Source organism: Salmo salar, chromosome 12 (genome assembly GCF_965601325.2).
Source record: "Salmo salar chromosome 12, fSalSal1, whole genome shotgun sequence".
NCBI classification, from domain to species: Eukaryota; Metazoa; Chordata; class Actinopteri; order Salmoniformes; family Salmonidae; genus Salmo; species Salmo salar.
Genome location: NC_138302.1, coordinates 79668555 through 79686163, shown reverse-complemented (window position 1 = coordinate 79686163; position 17609 = coordinate 79668555). Strand labels below are relative to the sequence as shown.

The 17609-nt window shown below is 42.1% G+C and overlaps 1 protein-coding gene across 1 annotated transcript in view; it reads left to right on the top strand.

The window, feature by feature from the left end:
• Window positions 1–452: 452 nt before the first annotated feature.
• LOC106565843 (prickle-like protein 2) overlaps window positions 453–17609 on the top strand; it is a 116414-nt gene continuing 99257 nt past the window's right edge. Inside the window, exons 1-2 of the mRNA XM_014133429.3 lie at window positions 453–646; window positions 1282–1368. The gene's annotated coding sequence lies outside the window, so the exon portion shown is untranslated. The remainder of the gene's footprint in view (window positions 647–1281; window positions 1369–17609) is intronic.

The window sequence follows — 17609 nt, the reverse complement described above, 5'->3', positions numbered from 1 at the left end:
TTGGACACTTCATCAAACAAATGGGGGTAAAATGTATAATTTCTGACCAAATGTGACTTGGAGAGAATACAGTAAAGTGAGTCCTCAGTTCTGTGTTTGAAAAGGGGAGTTTCTTGGGTTGGCTTGGTTACAGTCTGATGGTAAAACATTAGCATAGGAAAACTCATGATGGATTCAAAGGCAATGTCAAAGTTTTCCAACAGTAGGCCTATATAATAGAAAAATACTCTCTGACAACTCACTTGTAATGTCACTTATATTTTGATTCTATGTAGCCTAATGAACGTAGTGAGTATGGATAACACTTTACTTTTAGAAATGTAATTAATAACGACAGTGTAAAGTGTTACTTGCAATATTTAGCTGTCAAGATTAATATAGTCTGCGGAATTTGCGACTTCTATAGGAGGCAATAAGGTAGAGCTGGAGTATCCGGAAACCGCGCTTCTTCATTGATGAATGAAACGCGAGGGCAGGGCTCTCTGTTTGTTTGAGGAAAGTCGAGCGCCACGATTTGTTTACGAAGGTGCGCGGACGCTCTTCAAGTGTACCTTTTGCTTTATTGGTCTCCGTTCTCATCCCACTGTCCCGGAACAAGACTGGCGTGTTCACTCGCAGCTCCAAGAAGAGAGCGTCCAGTAGAACGGTGAGTGATGCAAGTTGTCGTTTTTCATAGGATCTCACGTTTTTGCAGAAATGTAGTAAAACAATGTTGCATGACAACGGCATCAGTGTAGTTACCAGTTTCCACAAACACTGTGCTGTGTAAATGCAGTCTGTGGACTGTGTTTCTCAATCGGCAAAGCAGTGCATTCCTCTTTGCGCCGTTTCCCTGGGGAACTTACATCTGCTCGGGAAAGATAACGCATCCACCAGTACAAATCAAAGACGAATTAATTCACATTAATTGGCCCGTTGATGAATAGTTGGTTTGTATTCTACGCCAATACGCATACTTTGTCAAACCTTTCCTAGAGACTTCTGTATTTATGAACTCATAGAAAGAGGCACAGAAATCTAACTTTTTTTCAACATATTTTCTCTTTATCAGTGATATTTTGGGGGAATTTGGCCCAGGTCATATACGGGAGTAGGCCTAATGCACCTGGATTTATGTCATTGTAATGTCTCAATATTCCGATCCCTTTCGAGATCATCTGTAAACCTACTCTGTCCCAATGTGAATTGTTGTCATGTGAGAGACAGCATACTGTATGTGTTTGAGGAAGAGATGTGTGATACAAGGAGGTATCATAGATTGGTTCTTCTCTCTGTCACTAGCTGAACACCCTTGAGGAATCAGAGAGTGAACAGCTGTGTAACGTGTGTTGGAGACCAGTGACCAGGCTTCACTTTGCACCAATGGAGGTAGGGACCCTCTATCTGTCTCCTTCTCTCTTTATACACTTACCCTTACTTTTGCAGGGCGTCTCTCTACTCCCTCCCTGCCAAAAACTTCAGTCAGTATCAGTTAAAAGATTCAGTGGTGGTAGTTGGTAAGGTGGAATAGTGCTTGCTCCTTGTTTGAGAAAACATCCTGAGGAAACTCTGAATACATACTGCTCTTGAATAGTATAGACCATATCTCTATTCCAGTTTGAGCCATTGGATACTTCCTTCTCTGCTAGAACACTGGTCTGGAGGACACCTGTGGGTTACTGAAGCCCTCATGTGTTAAGGTTTTTAATGGACTCAGCCATGCATATCAGAGTCAGCAAGGCATTGTTCATGATCTGTGTGCCCTAACATAAGTTGACTTTAAGAAAGCCATTCATGCAGTATGGGATATTTTAAGCAGTCATTCTACACACACTCTCCACTTGTATTTGTTTTAGAGTGAAAGGAATGAGCGTTGGGTAGTCTTTTATATGCCGCACTTATAAGCTGTATTGTGTTTAGGTATGATTCACTATGAGGCTATATATTAAGACAACATGAATTTTCCAGAACTGTTTAAAATAGTTGAACTGTGTGTGTGCAAAGTGTATTACAAGAGTTATTACTAAAACTGGGTGTGACAAGCAAAAGCTCTATTCAGTGTTAAATCAGGGCACTCATCGATTATTGAAAGCAATAACATTTACCTCTACATGATGGTTTCATTTCTTGGAAGAAAAAGTAGACATCTCTCTTTGTGACACGTCCTCTCTATCAGCAATGTAAGCAGCCCTAATGAAGGCCAAGCCTGGTCTGTCTGTAAAAGAGGGTCCACAATGAGAGAGGTCTCCATTCTGTAAACTATTACAGGGCAACAGCCAACCTCTGGAATGTGCCTTTAATTGCCTGTGTTCGGAGTGCCACAATAAAAGTAAACCTTTTCCCGACAAACCAACCCAACAGCAGACGTTTCTTACAGACGGCCTTGAAAACTCTGCTTTGTGTGTAGAAGCTAGAACAGTACGGGGGAACTTTATGGCTACAAACATCACTGAACTCCTTTGTTCCTTCCTAAAAGAAAACACTCCAACCAGTCTCTTCCTCTCTGGTTCTCAGCAAAGCATGTTTTCATGCCGATTGATATAGATATGGGTGTTTTATTTTGAATGTGGACTTTAGCTGACCTCAGTGTTGGATATTAGGTAATCGGAGAAGGCAGGTGCGTACATAGTATATACAGTACTGTAGCTAGGCTACTATATAACCCTGCTGTTTATTAACTAAGAGTGACAAAACTACTAAGTCAACACAGGGACCTGCAAGACTGCCAAAATCAGACCTTGAATTGTCTCCCTGAGGAATTATTGATGATGGTCATGGTGTATGTGGGATGGGACTGGGCTATTAAAATAAAATAAATACATCTAAATCTGGTTCTCTATAACAGCCTTAAAACAGCCAGTGTTGCTGATGTCAGACATAGTTCCACAACAGCACCCTCTTTGATGACATGCACTGTGTGAGTCTGGAGGAAAGCCAAGGAGGTTGGGAAAGCCAGGCCATTTAAGAACTGGGTTGAACTCTCAGAAATGAATAACTAACAGTAAAAAGGACTGGGCTAAGTAAGCGCTGAGATGCACACCCCCTTACCATTCCCTACAATTTAACGTGTGTATCTCCAGAATTCTCAAAAATATTGATGCTTTTCTAAATATTCAGGAGCTTGAGATTTCAGGAAGAGTTTGCGCCAGTTTTTTTCTTCTTTCCTTCTTCCGTGCTATAAAGAAGCTTCCGCTAAGCTGGTGTCCTGGAGTTTTATGCCTACTCTTCCGCAGTGGTTTTATTGTGTTGGCTGGTCCCATTCATGCCCTATTGAAGGCCCAGTCAAGTGCCATCCATTTTAAATGACTCAGGTCTACTACTGACCAGATTCTTCACCGACCACTGTTGAGCTTTCATCCAACCAATCACATTCAGTCTGGCTTCTGAAAAAGATTGACTAAAGGAAAACTCCAATAAAAATGTGTCACTTTTGTATAACATGATTTGTTCTCAGAAAAGCAATGTATGCAAACAGTAATATATTATGGGTTACTGTGAACTACAGTCTAATGAATAGACTACAGGAGGAATAGACTACAGGAGGAATAGACTACAGGAGGAATAGACTGCTGTATGCCTAGTTGGATTGATTCAGGGGATTAGTTTGATTTGCCTCTGGCTTCAGAACAATTCAATCTGTCCATCATTTCAATAATGCCAATATATTCTGATGAAGAGTAGCTGCACATTACTAACCCTACTGCAAGTGTGTCAGAGAGCCAGTGTAGCTGTGTAACCAGAGTTGGCAGCTCTAGGCAGGGTAGGTTAGGATAGGGGAAGACAGGAGTGGATTTAACTTGCACAACGCGCTCCTTTGAATTATTAATGCTAGCCGTTGGCTTGATTGATTTTCTTTGTGCTAATGAGACTCATTACAGAGCTTATTAACATGAGCACTGTGTGAGAGCAGATATCTGATCAGCCTGATCGTGTGACTCACTTAACTCTCCACGGTGTGTTTTACAGCTGCGTTCAATAACTCACCTAACACTGCCAAGGCATGTTGGCGCACCCCTGCCAATGATAATGGTGCTTGAATGTTAACACTTGACCAGTAGTTAACACAAGGGCAGGTTATAGTAATTTTACTGTGACTCCTGGAAAATGTTCCCATTTGCAGTAATTTCTTCTTGCCCGTACCTTAATTCACATGGTACAGTAGGTTAGCAGTACTGTTTGGAAAAAGCCTGCTCTTATATGCACCACTGGCCTAAGCTGAAACCCAAGTTGGAGTAAAATCAGAGGAGAGGGGATATGGAGGGTGTTTGGGTTTGAGTTTTAACCCGGCCTCAGTGAGCGCCCTGAAAGCCCACTGACGTCTGTCCTCACAGTAACCCGATCTGATCTGCATAACACAGACCCACCTTGCTATTCATCATGTTAACAAGTAGCCCAGTCAAATAAAACTGTCAGCCTGGTTTGACATATGAATGCCCCTTTAAAAAGGACCCTCTCGTTTTAGTTCCGAAGAGGCCACAGCACTACGAAGGCGAGGAGGGGGGGGGGGGAACCTGGTGGCCACCACCACACAATAGGCCTGTTGGATTTACCATGATTCCTCTCTTCTCTGTAGTCTCAGTATTGGCATGGAGATAGATGCCAACCTCCAGTGAAAGCCCTGAAGAGGTTTACTGGTAATTATTGGACCAAATCCCTATCTCCTCCACTCCACTCCCTGTGTCCTTTGAAGTGGAAAGCAGCAACATCTGTGCCGCGTGGTAACACTCATTTAGGTCAGGAGGCAAATGAGATGTTGTGGCGGCTTTTTATTGTGTAAATTTAATGTTTTGTCTTTGTCGTTTAAGAGGATCCAATTTTAAACGCCTGTGTTTTGACAGCGCCGAAGGGTTTTTGCTCAGCAATAATACAAACCCAGAGAACTCTTTAACCCTGAAATTAATCATAGTTTGACCTTTACAGATCCACTGACAGGTTTGGGAGCCTATCCTCCCTCTTTTTTCCCCTCCCTTTCTATCTCTCTTACTCACTCTCTTACTCTCTTACTCTCTGTCTCTCTCTGCATCAAAGGCTGGGTCAAGATCAGTTGCTTCTCTGAAAGCTTCTCTATGGGCTCAAGAGGGAGAGGCTGTCTTTGATTGGCTGTAATTCATTTTTTTTAAACTTTCCATTAGATATGGTGGTCACGGAAACAGGGAAGCATGTGGTAGCCCGCTGAGACACCGAGGGCCAATCAGACGGCTCGTGAATTCCAATGGAGTGGCATGTTTAAAAGTTGAGATGAGCCAGAGTTAGCTGCATCTAAAAGTCACCCCATGTGACGCGAACAGAGGTCATTGTGGAAGGACCCCTCCCCAGATAAGAGCCTGTTTTATTAGTTCAGTGTCTCTCCTATCCAGCGCTCTCCTTTTGATCCCCAGTCATATTGAAATATTGTGTTGTAAGCGCTGGTCTTTATGGTCTTTCTGTGTTTGTCTACCTGGAGAGGGGAAATTATATCTTGAGTCTGGATGAGATCCATGTAGTAATGATGCTGCTATCTATGACACCTCTGTAACAGATGCTGAACGCTGCTCAGGGAGATGAAATTTGTGTGTGTGTCTTCTGTTACAAGGGTGTCATCATTTAAGCTAACGATTACATGACGGATGTGTTTGTATTCTTATTTGTACTATGGTAATCTGATGACTGTGTTGTGACCTAGTGGAAACGTCATAAAATAGGCCTACCTGATTACTTCTTATCCCTTACGCAAGCTCACTGGCTCAGGTAACTCTGAGGGCCCAAAATATGTTATACAATGTTGCAAGAAGCTTCAGGCCAGACCCAACTTGATACAGTGTTTCAAGTTCGTTGCAGACAGGCCGTGTATAACTATACATAGTTAGCAATGGAAATAGAAGTTACTTTTTAGGTTTGTTTAGATTGAATTTTGATTAACCACGTGACAGTGATTTTGAGATACGAAGACTTTATTATAATAATGAAATTAAACCGTTCTAGAAATGTACATATGAAAACCATAACTGGCACGCAGATCGGTAGAAATGGTAAGATAAATTGGCATTACACATGAAAGTTTGCTGACTCCTCATGTAGCCTATTACCGGCAACTTCAGGAGAGTAAGGCAGAATCTGCGAAAACCAGTAGGAGCAAGAGGATAGTCGGGTCAGGTAAAAAAATAAATATGATCTTGATCTCTGGCTCCCTCTTGAGTCATTTGAGTGTTATTTCATCAAACAGTGAGCATAAAGCATCAGACAAGCTCAATGCATACAGTGCCTTGACTTTTTCCACATTTTGTTAGGTTAAAGCCTTATTCTAAAACATATTTTTTTATTATCTACACCCCATAATGACAAAGCAGAAATGTTTGCTAATTTATTAAAAATAAAAACCAGAAATATCACATTTACAAAAGTATTCAAACCCTTTATTCAGTACTTTGTTGAAGCACCTTTGGCAGCAATTACAGCTTAGAGTCTTCTTGGGTATGACGCTACAAGCTTGGCACACCTGTATTTGGGGAGTTTCTGCCATTCTTCTCTGCAGATTCTCTCAATCTCTGTCAGGTTGGAGGGGGCGTTGCTGCACAGCTATTTTTAGGTCTCTCCAGATATGTTAGATCGGGTTCATGTCCGGGCTCTGGCTGGGCCACTCAAGGACATTCATAGACTTCTCCCGAAACCACTCCTGCATTGTTTTGGCTGTGTGCATAGGGTCGTTGTCCTGTTGGAGGGTGAACCTTCACCCCAGTCTGAGGTCCTGAGCGCTCTGGAGCAGGTTTTCATCAAGGATCTCTTTATACTTTGCTCCGTTTGTCTTTGCCTCAATCCCGAATAGTCTCCCAGTCCCTGCCACTAAAAAACAACCCCACAGCATGATGCTGCCACCACCATGCTTCACCATAGGGATGGTGCCAGGTTTCCTCTAGATGTGATGCTTGGCAATCAGGCCAAATAATTTAATCTTGGTTTCATCAGACCAGAGAATCTGATTGGTGGAGTGCAGCAGAGATGGTTGCCCTTCTGGAAGGTTCTCCCATCTCCACAGAGGAACTCTGGAGCTCTGTCAGAGTGACCATTGGGTTCTTGGTCACCTACCTGACGAAGGCCCTTCTCCCCCAATTGCTCAGTTTGGTCGGGCGGCCAGCTCTAGGAAGAGTCTTGGTGGTTCCAAACTTCTCCCATTTAAGAATGATCCAGGCCACTGTGTTCTGGCGGACAGTCAATGCTGCGGAAATGTTTTGGTACCCTTCACAGATCTGTGCCTCGACACAATCCAGTCTCGGGTTCTACGGACAATTCCTGTCAACTGTGGGACCTTATATAGACAGGTGTTTGCCTTTCCAAATCATGTCAATTAATTTAATTTACCACAGGTGGACTCCAAGTTGAAGAAACATCTCAAGGATGATCAATGGAAACAGGATGCACCTGAGCTCAATTTCAAAGTCTCATAGCAAAGAGGCTGAATACTTATGTAAATATGGTATTTCTGTTTTTGTTTTTTTATTTAGTCTATTTTAGAATAAGGCTGTAATGTAAACACATAGGGTGTGTCTATATGACATTGTAAAAAAAAAATGTTCTTAACTGACTTGCCTAGTTAAATAGATTTTTTTTAAAATTTAAGACATGATTTAAAATTTAGACCAATTGGGGACAGCCCTAAAACCCAGACAGCTTTTAGGGAAACACTTGTGATCTCTCGTTGGGTTAAGCCACGGAAGAAGAGTAGCCAGAAATTAAAGTTTAATGTTTCTGCATTGGTACCATCATCAGATTCCTAATGACGTCTCAATTTAATTATTTGCCAACAGGGACAGTTTCGTGGCGAACAAGACACACTAATTTGCCATTGGACAAATATGGTAAGATGAACACATAGGCCTAGCTATCTGTCCATTCCTTAGCCTGTAATTTCAGTAATTTGTGTGGTGTTAAAATAATATTCCGCTAATGTGAAAAATTATGTAGAATTGCATCAAATGTTTATAAAAGGCCATTTTTTCTCGGACCTGCAATACGATGATAGATTCATACAATGTTTTTACTGTAAATGTTATCTTTCCACCCCTATTCTTGTCCACAGTGGTCTGCAAACCCACAACCTTCTGGCCCGCAGCCCTGTGCACTATCAAAATTCCTGCGTTGCCATGTAATGCTTACAGGATGAAGAACAGTTTATAAAACTGTATATCTAAGGCTCAGTTCTGTCCAAGAAGTGTGGGTAAACGGTAGACTTGTTTTCTGCTATCCACTTTGTTTTAATTATTATTTAGGGTATAAAGGAGGGTCACTTGTTTAGTTTTTTTTCAAGCGTTCAGGGAGGGTTTAGGTCCAATATATTTTGCTGATGGGAGGGCCATCCATGTAACCCTTATTATAAATAATGTTTACTCCCTAACATTAATTCAATATTTGAAGTCATTAGTGTATGCTGTGCAAATTTTAACTATACTATAATTGTGGTAGTGTATAAGGCTTCACATTCCTACAACCCATCTACTTGTGCATCTTGTTCTCTAAACAGCCATAAAGCCAAATTGAAGTGCTGTTGATTAAAGTCTTGGCCCGGGCAGACAACATAAGTCGTCTCTCTACCCTGACTTTGACGCTGTGGAGTGGCCGTGTGCCAGTGCCAGAAAACCCACATAATCAGAGAGCCCAGAAGTCACAAGCCAAAACAGGCTCTCTTTGTGTTGACTCGGCATTGTGATGACTTGCATTTTGAGTAGGTGCTTTTCATTCTGGGACCTTCAAAACCTTTTATTCAGTGTTGGGGGTAACTTTCCTCGTTTTCTGATTCTATGGGACTAAATCTTGTTTTAAGCTCTGAGGAGCCTTGTTCTCCACCTTCACTTAGTTGTTTGTGTTTACTGTCTCAGTGCTGAAACGCTTTTGTTTTTCCACAGGGAATCGAACATGTCTCATACAGACTAGACTGGAGTACATATCCTTTGTCCTAAAGGGCAAAAATGGAACAGTCACCTAGCTTTTATTATTGTGTTATCATTTCTTAATAGTGATCTGCAATTACATCATGTTTTTAACAACCAGGAGAGATGGTCCTCATGGCACTGTGTGTGTTCCACAGCTGATTCCTGAACGAAAACATATCGTAATCTTGTGCCAGACTGGGGGTATCCCCATCTATTTTCCTATACTGTTATTAGAGGTCATACTGAACAGGTGCCAAGCACTCTGGGTATTGGACAGAGACAGATAGGCATCACAAAATCCCTCTTTGACCCAGAGAGAGACTGGAGAAGAGGATGAAGTCAGACTCACTAGATAGTGATGTAGACCAGCTTATCTACAGTATGTAGGAGAGAGGGAGAGGGCAAGTGAATCCCAATGTCTGGAGAAGTGCATTTGGTATTCTGAATCAATTTGTAACTTTGACTGTCATTGTTAGTGTAACTTTACATTCCTGTAGGAAAACATTCGTCCTCGTGATTTTGTTCGTTTTGCATACAAACCTTGTGGTTGCTGTTTACATGTTTGTTCCACTCAGAAATTAGGAAAATAAATGGATCAATGCACTCTCCCCCTTGATGTGAATAAACCCTGGATTTGCCTGAGAGCTCCATCCCCAGTAATTTCTAACCATGAAGGCAGTGTTCTTCTCTGCTTTAGAATCTAGAGGACTTATTCAGCCTACATCTCCACTGGTGCTGATCCTGGCTTAATGAACTGTCACCTGGAATAAAGGGGGGAGTCTCGCAGCCGTCAGCCCCACACTGACTTCACTATGTACCACAGCCAACAATTTCCACCCGCCAACACTTGTTAGTGTTTGCACTGTTCATTCATGTCACTTTACATGTTCTTTCCCGTTAACATCAGGAGATGCAGTCATTACCTCTGTGTCCCTTAGGCCAGGGTCAGAGGCCAGCGCTGACACACTGTCACACACACTGGCTAAGATACCGCCACAGCTGTGTGTCTGGTGTATCCAACTTCATCTCTGTCCCCTCACCTAATTACCAGCCCCTCTCCACTTCCCGTGACTATTGGCATGTTCAGCAGTCTAACTTTTACCTTCTGTTCATCTACAGTCCCCTTACTCTGCGCTGGTGAACTCAGATGAGTCCTTTTATGCAGGATGATGAGTTTGCTGTTACACCACCTAGTTGTTATTTAAAGTATTAGGATAGATTTCAGCTCTAGCCCAGAGTCACCAGCAGAGGTCAGTGTTTGTATCTGATGTTATCGCCTGGCATTTTCATCATCAATATGGCCAGAAAGTTAGTTTCTCACTGTCGATTCTATTTAAAAAAAAAAATGTATCCATATAATGTGTGTATATAATCAACATAACAAACAAATCAGAAGAGTGGCCCAAGTCAGGTGGCTAAATGACAAAACAATAGACATTTTCACACTTTCACTTAAATGTTTCCCTCTGGGATGGAAAATTATGGCATTTCCTATTTTCATTATGTTACTGAATCCCATTGGAGCAGTATTCATTTGTTTAGTCACAAAAAATGGATTTGATGACACAACAGTCAGTGTTAATGTATTTGATTGGTTTATTGATTTAGTCAACTGACTGGATATTGGTTGCCTTTAGTAGCATATTGAGCTGCAAGCATGACCAAGGTAGAATTCAATCTAACCAACACAGTGGTATATCACATTGTTTAAATGTTAAATCATATTTGAAGTGGTGTAATAAATGACTGTTTATAAGATAAAATGAACATGTTCTGGTGTGTAGGTTTGCTTGTATCTGGCCCAAGATGTCTTGCGGGCTGTGTTGCATCTATTCCCTCATGCTCAGGCTTTTCATATTGCGTATTCTGCATCATCTGAGGAGTGGGCGAAGTGTTATTTTGGTCCCCATCACATCCACAGCTCACAATGACTCAAAGCACACAGCAGAATCCATGAGTGACGCAGTCGCAGATATCGTCAAAGCTCAACAACAAAACAGAGGAGGATTATTATAGAGACCAGAAAGATCCTTCATCACCGGTCAACATTTTATGATGTCCCAAAGATTCTATTCTGTGCGTACAGAAGCCTTTTTCTCTTGGCTATGCATATTGAGGTGTTTAAGTGTCCATACTTTGTGTGTGTGTCTATTAATAGAAGATGCTAGTGAGCCCTGTGTTTCACAGATGAAAGAGTAGCCGCTCTGCCCTTCTGGACTCTGCTTATCATTCCATCTGAAAGGAGAGGGAGAGGTCAGGAAGTTGCCTCTAATAGGAGGTCTGAGGCACTGCCAGCTTCCTGTGATCAGAGAAGGGACAACGTACGGCTTCCAGAGATCCTGAACACCCCAACACAAATACGCACATCCTCTCCTTCACAACCTCACACACAAACACACATTCAAAATTCTATTTACCCTAACCCTAAATCTATTTACCCTAACCATAACTCTTACCTTAACCCCTAACCCTAAACCTATTTACCCTAACCTTAACCCCTAACCCTAAACCTATTTACCCTACCCATAACCCTACCTTAACCCGTAACCCTAAACCTATTTACCCTAACCATAACCCTACCTTAACCCCTAAACCTAACCACTAACCCCTAATCCTAATTGTAACCCTAAACATAACAACCTAACCCCTAAGCTTAAAATAGCCTTTTTCCCTCATGGGGGTGTGGGAAATGTCCCCACAAGGGAGAATTTGACTATCTTTGTGGGGACCATTTGGGGATTTTAGGTTCCCACAAGAATAGTGTAACCAGTGTATCTCCGTTTGATAGTAATGGCACCACTGGGCACTGTAATGGTCTTCTACCTGAAACTTGAGAAAACATGAAACTTTTAAGACTATTCTACACCATGTTCATGGATGTAACATGTCTAAAAGGCTGTGTGTGTACGTGCATGTGTGCCTGCGGTAGCGAGAGGGAGATGGGAGGCAGCGCTAAGAATATTTCAGAATGAGCATCATGTGGGGTTAATTTAGTAGGCCTTACCAATATCACCCTATTAAATCCTCCATTCCTAGAGGAGAATTATTGCACAAGAAACCAGAACTCTTGCGCCAGCAACTCCGTATAGCACTGCATATCTGAATACAACACAGATGCTCTCTCTGTAGGGACACGTTTATTTGTGTAAATTGACTAATTGCCAAGTAGATGTGTGTGAGTGACTGCTGGTGTCTGTTGGTGCCTTGACAACTGGCCAGCCCAGAATAACATAGCCATTACCATTATTAGGGTGACAATGGTCAGAGAGCCAACAGGCAGGGCCTTTACAACACAACCAGATTAACAGCTAGAGGAAGGAAGTCAGTAGGAGAGAGAGGAAAAATAGCTATTTTGTGAATTGAATTGGCTTTGGACTCCAGTGACCTTGTTTTGTTCTATTCATCTGCTTAGTCATACTACACGTCTGAGAACAGCTCAGTTTTGCTGTTCAGCGTTAGCTTGGTCCAGCTCACTGCATTGCTGTAAAGTTGAGGCTGAGTGAGGAACTTGGATTGAGTTCATGTAGATAAGCTTCAACGAACCTTGACCTTCTTTTTTAAGATAAGCCAGACAGTTCTAAGAATGAAGCACTTTGTGAGGGATAGTGTATGTTTCATTTCAAGTAATTGACATCAGGTAAGGGCACCCTCCTAAAATGTGTCATTGACTCTGCAGAATCAAATCAAATCAAATTTGATTGGTCCCATACACACATATAGCAGATGTTTTTGCGGGTGTAGCAAAATGCTTGTGTTCCTAGCTCCAACAGTGCAATAATATCTAACAATGAAAAGCAGACCCTTTATTGGTCTGTTGAGGGGTTGATAGTTTGGTATGTAAATAAATGACCCACAGTTTGTCTGGACTGTCTCAGTGTAGCAGAGTCACATAGAGTTATTGAACTCATAAAGTATGCCTTGCAATTGAAAAGTTTAGGACCTTGTGTCTTGTGAAATAGGAGACTATATAACTAACAAGTCAAGGCCATTTTTCATGTTTAGGCCACTCAGTGATTTATCTCTCAACCTGATATCCTTGTAGTTTGAGCTAGCAGGGAGCGTTCTTCTTTCACTCAGTTTGAAGTTGAAAGTGTTCAAATTAGCTTTGACTATTCACAAGATGTCATATCTAACGACCAGAATCTATCAGTCCATGGCATCACAGGTTATTGTAAGTTCAGTACCACCACACTGCCACTGACCCAGGAGAGTGATGTGGTGAATATGCAGGTTGTCATGTGTTAAAGTTAACCAGGAGAATACTGCAGGCTCACTGGGGACTGAGACATCATTGCACATTATGGAGGAGGGATTACACATGGTAGGTGTGAAATCATCACTCTCAAACCACACTCTCGCAGGATCCTGATGTGGTGTCACTAATGTGGAACAGCACTTTCTATGCTTTTGGCAGTTTCAAACAAACCAACAATCTGACAACTGTCTGTTTGGCATTCTGTCACGAATAGAACAAACCATACAGAATCACATTGGGGAGGGATTTACCCTCTTTATCGAGTTGACGCTCAGACAAAACCTAGATAATGACTTTATTTAAGTGACAGCTTGCATTTAAAGCCCACACCAGAGAACAGAACACCCTGATCCAGCGAATCAAAAGACTGTTGTATCAATGTCAGAGGTCAGCTTTTAACTAACATCCATTTCCCCTCCATAATCCTCTGCTCTGTGGTCTTCTCACACACAGGACAGTGGACAGAGAGGCAGGCCAAGCCAGGGGGACTCTGTTTACATTTCACCAGGCTGGATCCTGTCAGACACATGCAATGTTGTGAATGTTCCATAGTTGTCTAGTGTACCTATAATCCAGTGGTATGCTTCACGATAACTACTTCAGCTACAAAGCAAGTGACGAACATGGCGTTCTGTTCAGTAAAGTATTGGAAAACCATCCCGATCTCCATTCTCCTGATCATACAGTAAAAATCCAATGTTATAACAAACAAATACCGAATGATACTGACAATATTTTACTGCACGATACAGTATGAAAAGCATTGACACTTATTTGTGCTTTACGCTAGTTTAAACCTTGTTATTCAAAATGTCTCTACCTTTCCACTAAATCTTCATCAGACTTTCTTCTATACGGTAGAGGTGAAGTGTTTCCTCAAGCTGTCAACACCTAGACTGCTGAATGTTCAGACTAATAGTTCCCTGGTCTCTGGGTCTGTGCTCGTGAGTCACGGCTCTGTGCTGCATACTTTTAGAGTTAGGTTAGCTTTACCTCAGTTAAACCCCTCTCTGTAAAGCAAGCCTCAGTCTATATCATCACGCACACATTCCTTTCTGTAGACTGGATCTTGCTCATTTAGGGCAGAGATCAAAGGCTCACATATTTAACAGTCTTTTTGGGGTGTAATTTCTTTCTCGTTTGATTCTAACGAGCAGGCCTGGTCTTATTTATTTATTTACTCAAATCCTCCTCTTCCTCTTTTTGCCTCTTTAATGTCTGCTGATTGAAGCCAAATAGACATATAATGAATGCTGTATACAAGTATGCTGAGTAAAATGTAAACTGTTTAGGTAACAGGGGTGACGCCTTAGCCATAAAAAGGCATTTTGTGACCTATGACTTGGGAATCCACTGTCATGTCACTGTCATGTCGTGTTGAGAAACATCACCTATAAACGGTGACTTAACCTCAGCCGGCCCGTATGGGTTTCACAGTGCAGTTCACCAAGCTCTGTTGCTGCATCTGGCCATCTGGTTTGAATCAGAATCTCTGTTTGCTTGTCTCCTAATGTGTTTTACTAGGGAGGCTGACTATGATGACTCTGGATACAGAGCAATGATGCATGTGTAAATGTTCCTGCACTGGAATCCACTCTGGGCTGAGCGGTCCAAAATATTTCCTTTCACTCCAGATGGACACAAAAGAGTGAAAGTTCTATGTTTAAATGTAGGGTCATTATGGGTTGTGTTGGCAGAAGAGGTGTCTGTATATTGGAGAAGGATAGGCATGGGGTCTGACATCGTCCTGCTCCACTCCTGTCCGAGGTGTTCTCTTTGTCACTCTGACAGGTGGGGTTCGGTGGCATGTGTGTGTCATCATAGGGTGGGGTACAGATGTTAATATTAATTTGATCTGCCTGTTGCAGGAGAACTTCTAGTGTATTTGAGGTTTAAAAAGGCTTCTGAAGTTTGTATTTTCCCATTATGAAATTTCAGACTTGATTTTCCCTTATGAAAAAGGAATCAACCCCTACAAAAATGTCCATTGATTATAATCCACATAATAATTCACATTTCCTGTTGCTGCAGGATTATTTTCCTGCAGCAAACTGGCTCAAATGAAGATCTTACATCTGTACAGGCTGGGGGTGTGAGCAGGTGCTCAATGACTGATCTCGTCCTATGACAGAAGGACGTCCAAAGGTTTGTGTGTGTGTTCCTCCATATTAGGAGGGGGTTTCCATATCTTAATTGTTAAAGAGTTGATGGTTGACACAGGTCTTCTGTCAGCTTGTGTATCTATCCATTCATATGGTCCAATTCAGTGTGTTTTGATGGATGTCTATGGGAGCCCCAGAGAGTCTGTCTGGCCTGTAGGGACTGTTGGCCTGGGCATGAATGTCTGTGTTGTGTAAATGTGAAGCTGGTCCTCCTGAGAGAAACAGTGGCCTTATCTGTGTCTCAAAGTTGACCTTTTATTATTACATCTAAAATAAATTCATCTCAATCAACTGATGGCTGAGACTGCAATGTCCCAGTAGACACACACACACACACACACACACACACACACACACACACTACACATACACATACACAGAGACTGTGTCTTTGTTCCAGGGGTCCAGGTTTGTAAGGGTAGCAGAGAAATCGGCTAGTGACTGTTAAGGCCTCAGCCTCCGCCTACGTCAGCGAGGGACATCATGTGACAGACATCATATCATGTGAAGCCTCAGTTATGCAGACCACGAGCAAAAGATGATTTCTCGCTCCCTTCTATTTCAATCTCTCTTGCTCACTATCCCTCCCCTCCTCTTCCTCTCTCTCTCTTGCTTCCTGTTCCTCTATCTCCCTCCCCTCCCTCTTCTTCTCTGGGTCTCTCACCTTCTCTTCATCTGGTAAGTCAGGCACGTCCTGTATGTAGATTGGAGCCACAGCCTCTCTCAATGCAGACTCAGCCTCTGCCCTGTTTGAATTGTAAATGCTCAACCCTTTTACAGTGAATAATGCATTTGGACTACAAGAAGAATGTTTAATGTGTATATGTGCGTGTGTGTGTGCACTTTGTTAGTGCCTATAGGCCAGAAGGTGCAGGTTTTGAATGGAATAAACCCCGGCCTTCTCTTCTACTGTGACTCACTGTGACAATTCCTTCTTTTACTAACAAGGATCAATATTTGTCAGTCAACGGAGTCTTTAAAAACGATGGCTTTTGTGTGTGTGTGTGTGTGTGCGTGTACAGTTGAAGTCGGAAGTTTACATGTTTTTCAACCACTCCACAAATTTCTTGTTAACAAACTATAGTTTTGGCAAGTCGGTTAGGACATCTACTTTGTGCATGACACAAGTAATTTTTCCAACAATTGTTTTCAGACAGATTATTTCACTTATAATTCACTGTATCACATTTCCAGTGGGTTAGAAGTTTATATACACTAAGTTCACTGTGCCTTTAAACAGCTTGGAAAATTCCAGAAAATGATGTCATGGCTTTAGAAGCTTCTGATAGGCTAATTGACATCATTTGAGTCAATTGGAGGTGTGCCTGTGGATGCATTTCAAGGCCTACCATCAAACTCAGTGCCTCTTTGCTTGATATCATGGGAAAATCTAAAGAAATCAGCCAAGACCTCAGAAAAAAATTGTAGACCTCCACAAGTCTGGTTCATCCTTGGGAGCAATTTCCAAACACCTGAAGGTACCATGTTCATCTGTACAAACAATAGTACGCAAGTATAAACACCATGGGACCACGCAGCCATCATGCTGCTCAGGAAGGAGACGCATTCTGTCTCCTAGAGATGAAGGTACTTTGGTGCAAAAAGTGCAAATCAATCCCAGAACAACAGCAAAGGACCTTGTGAAGATGCTGGAGGAAACGGGTTCAAAAGTATCTATATCCACAGTTAAACGAGTCCTATATCGACATAAGCTGAAGGGCCGCTCAGCAAGGAAGAAGCCACTGCTCCAAAACCGCCATAAAAAGGCCAGACCACGGTTTGCAACTGCACATGGGGACAAAGATTGTACTTTTTGGAGAAATTGCCTCTTGTCTGAGGTAACAAAAATATAACTTTTTGGCTATAATGACCATCTTTATGTTTGGAGGAAAAAGTGGGATGCTTGCAAACTGAAGAACACCATCCCAACCGTGAAGCACAGGGGTGGCAACATCAGGCTTTGCTGCAGGAGGGACTGGTGCACTTCACAAAATAGATGGCATCATGAGGAATGAAAAATTATGTGGATATATTGAAGCAACATCTCAGGACATCAGTCAAGAAGTTAAAGCTTGGTCGCAAATGGGTTCCAAATGGACAATGACCCCAAGCATACTTCCAAAGTTGTGGCAAAATGGCTTTGGGACAACAAAGTCAAGGTATTGGAGTGGCCATCACAAAGCCCTGACCTCAATCCTATAGAACATTTGTAGACAGAACTGAAAAAGCGTGTGCGAGCAAGGAGGCCTTACAAACCTGTCTCAGTTACACCAGCTCTGTCAGGAGGAATGGGCCGCAATTCACCCAACT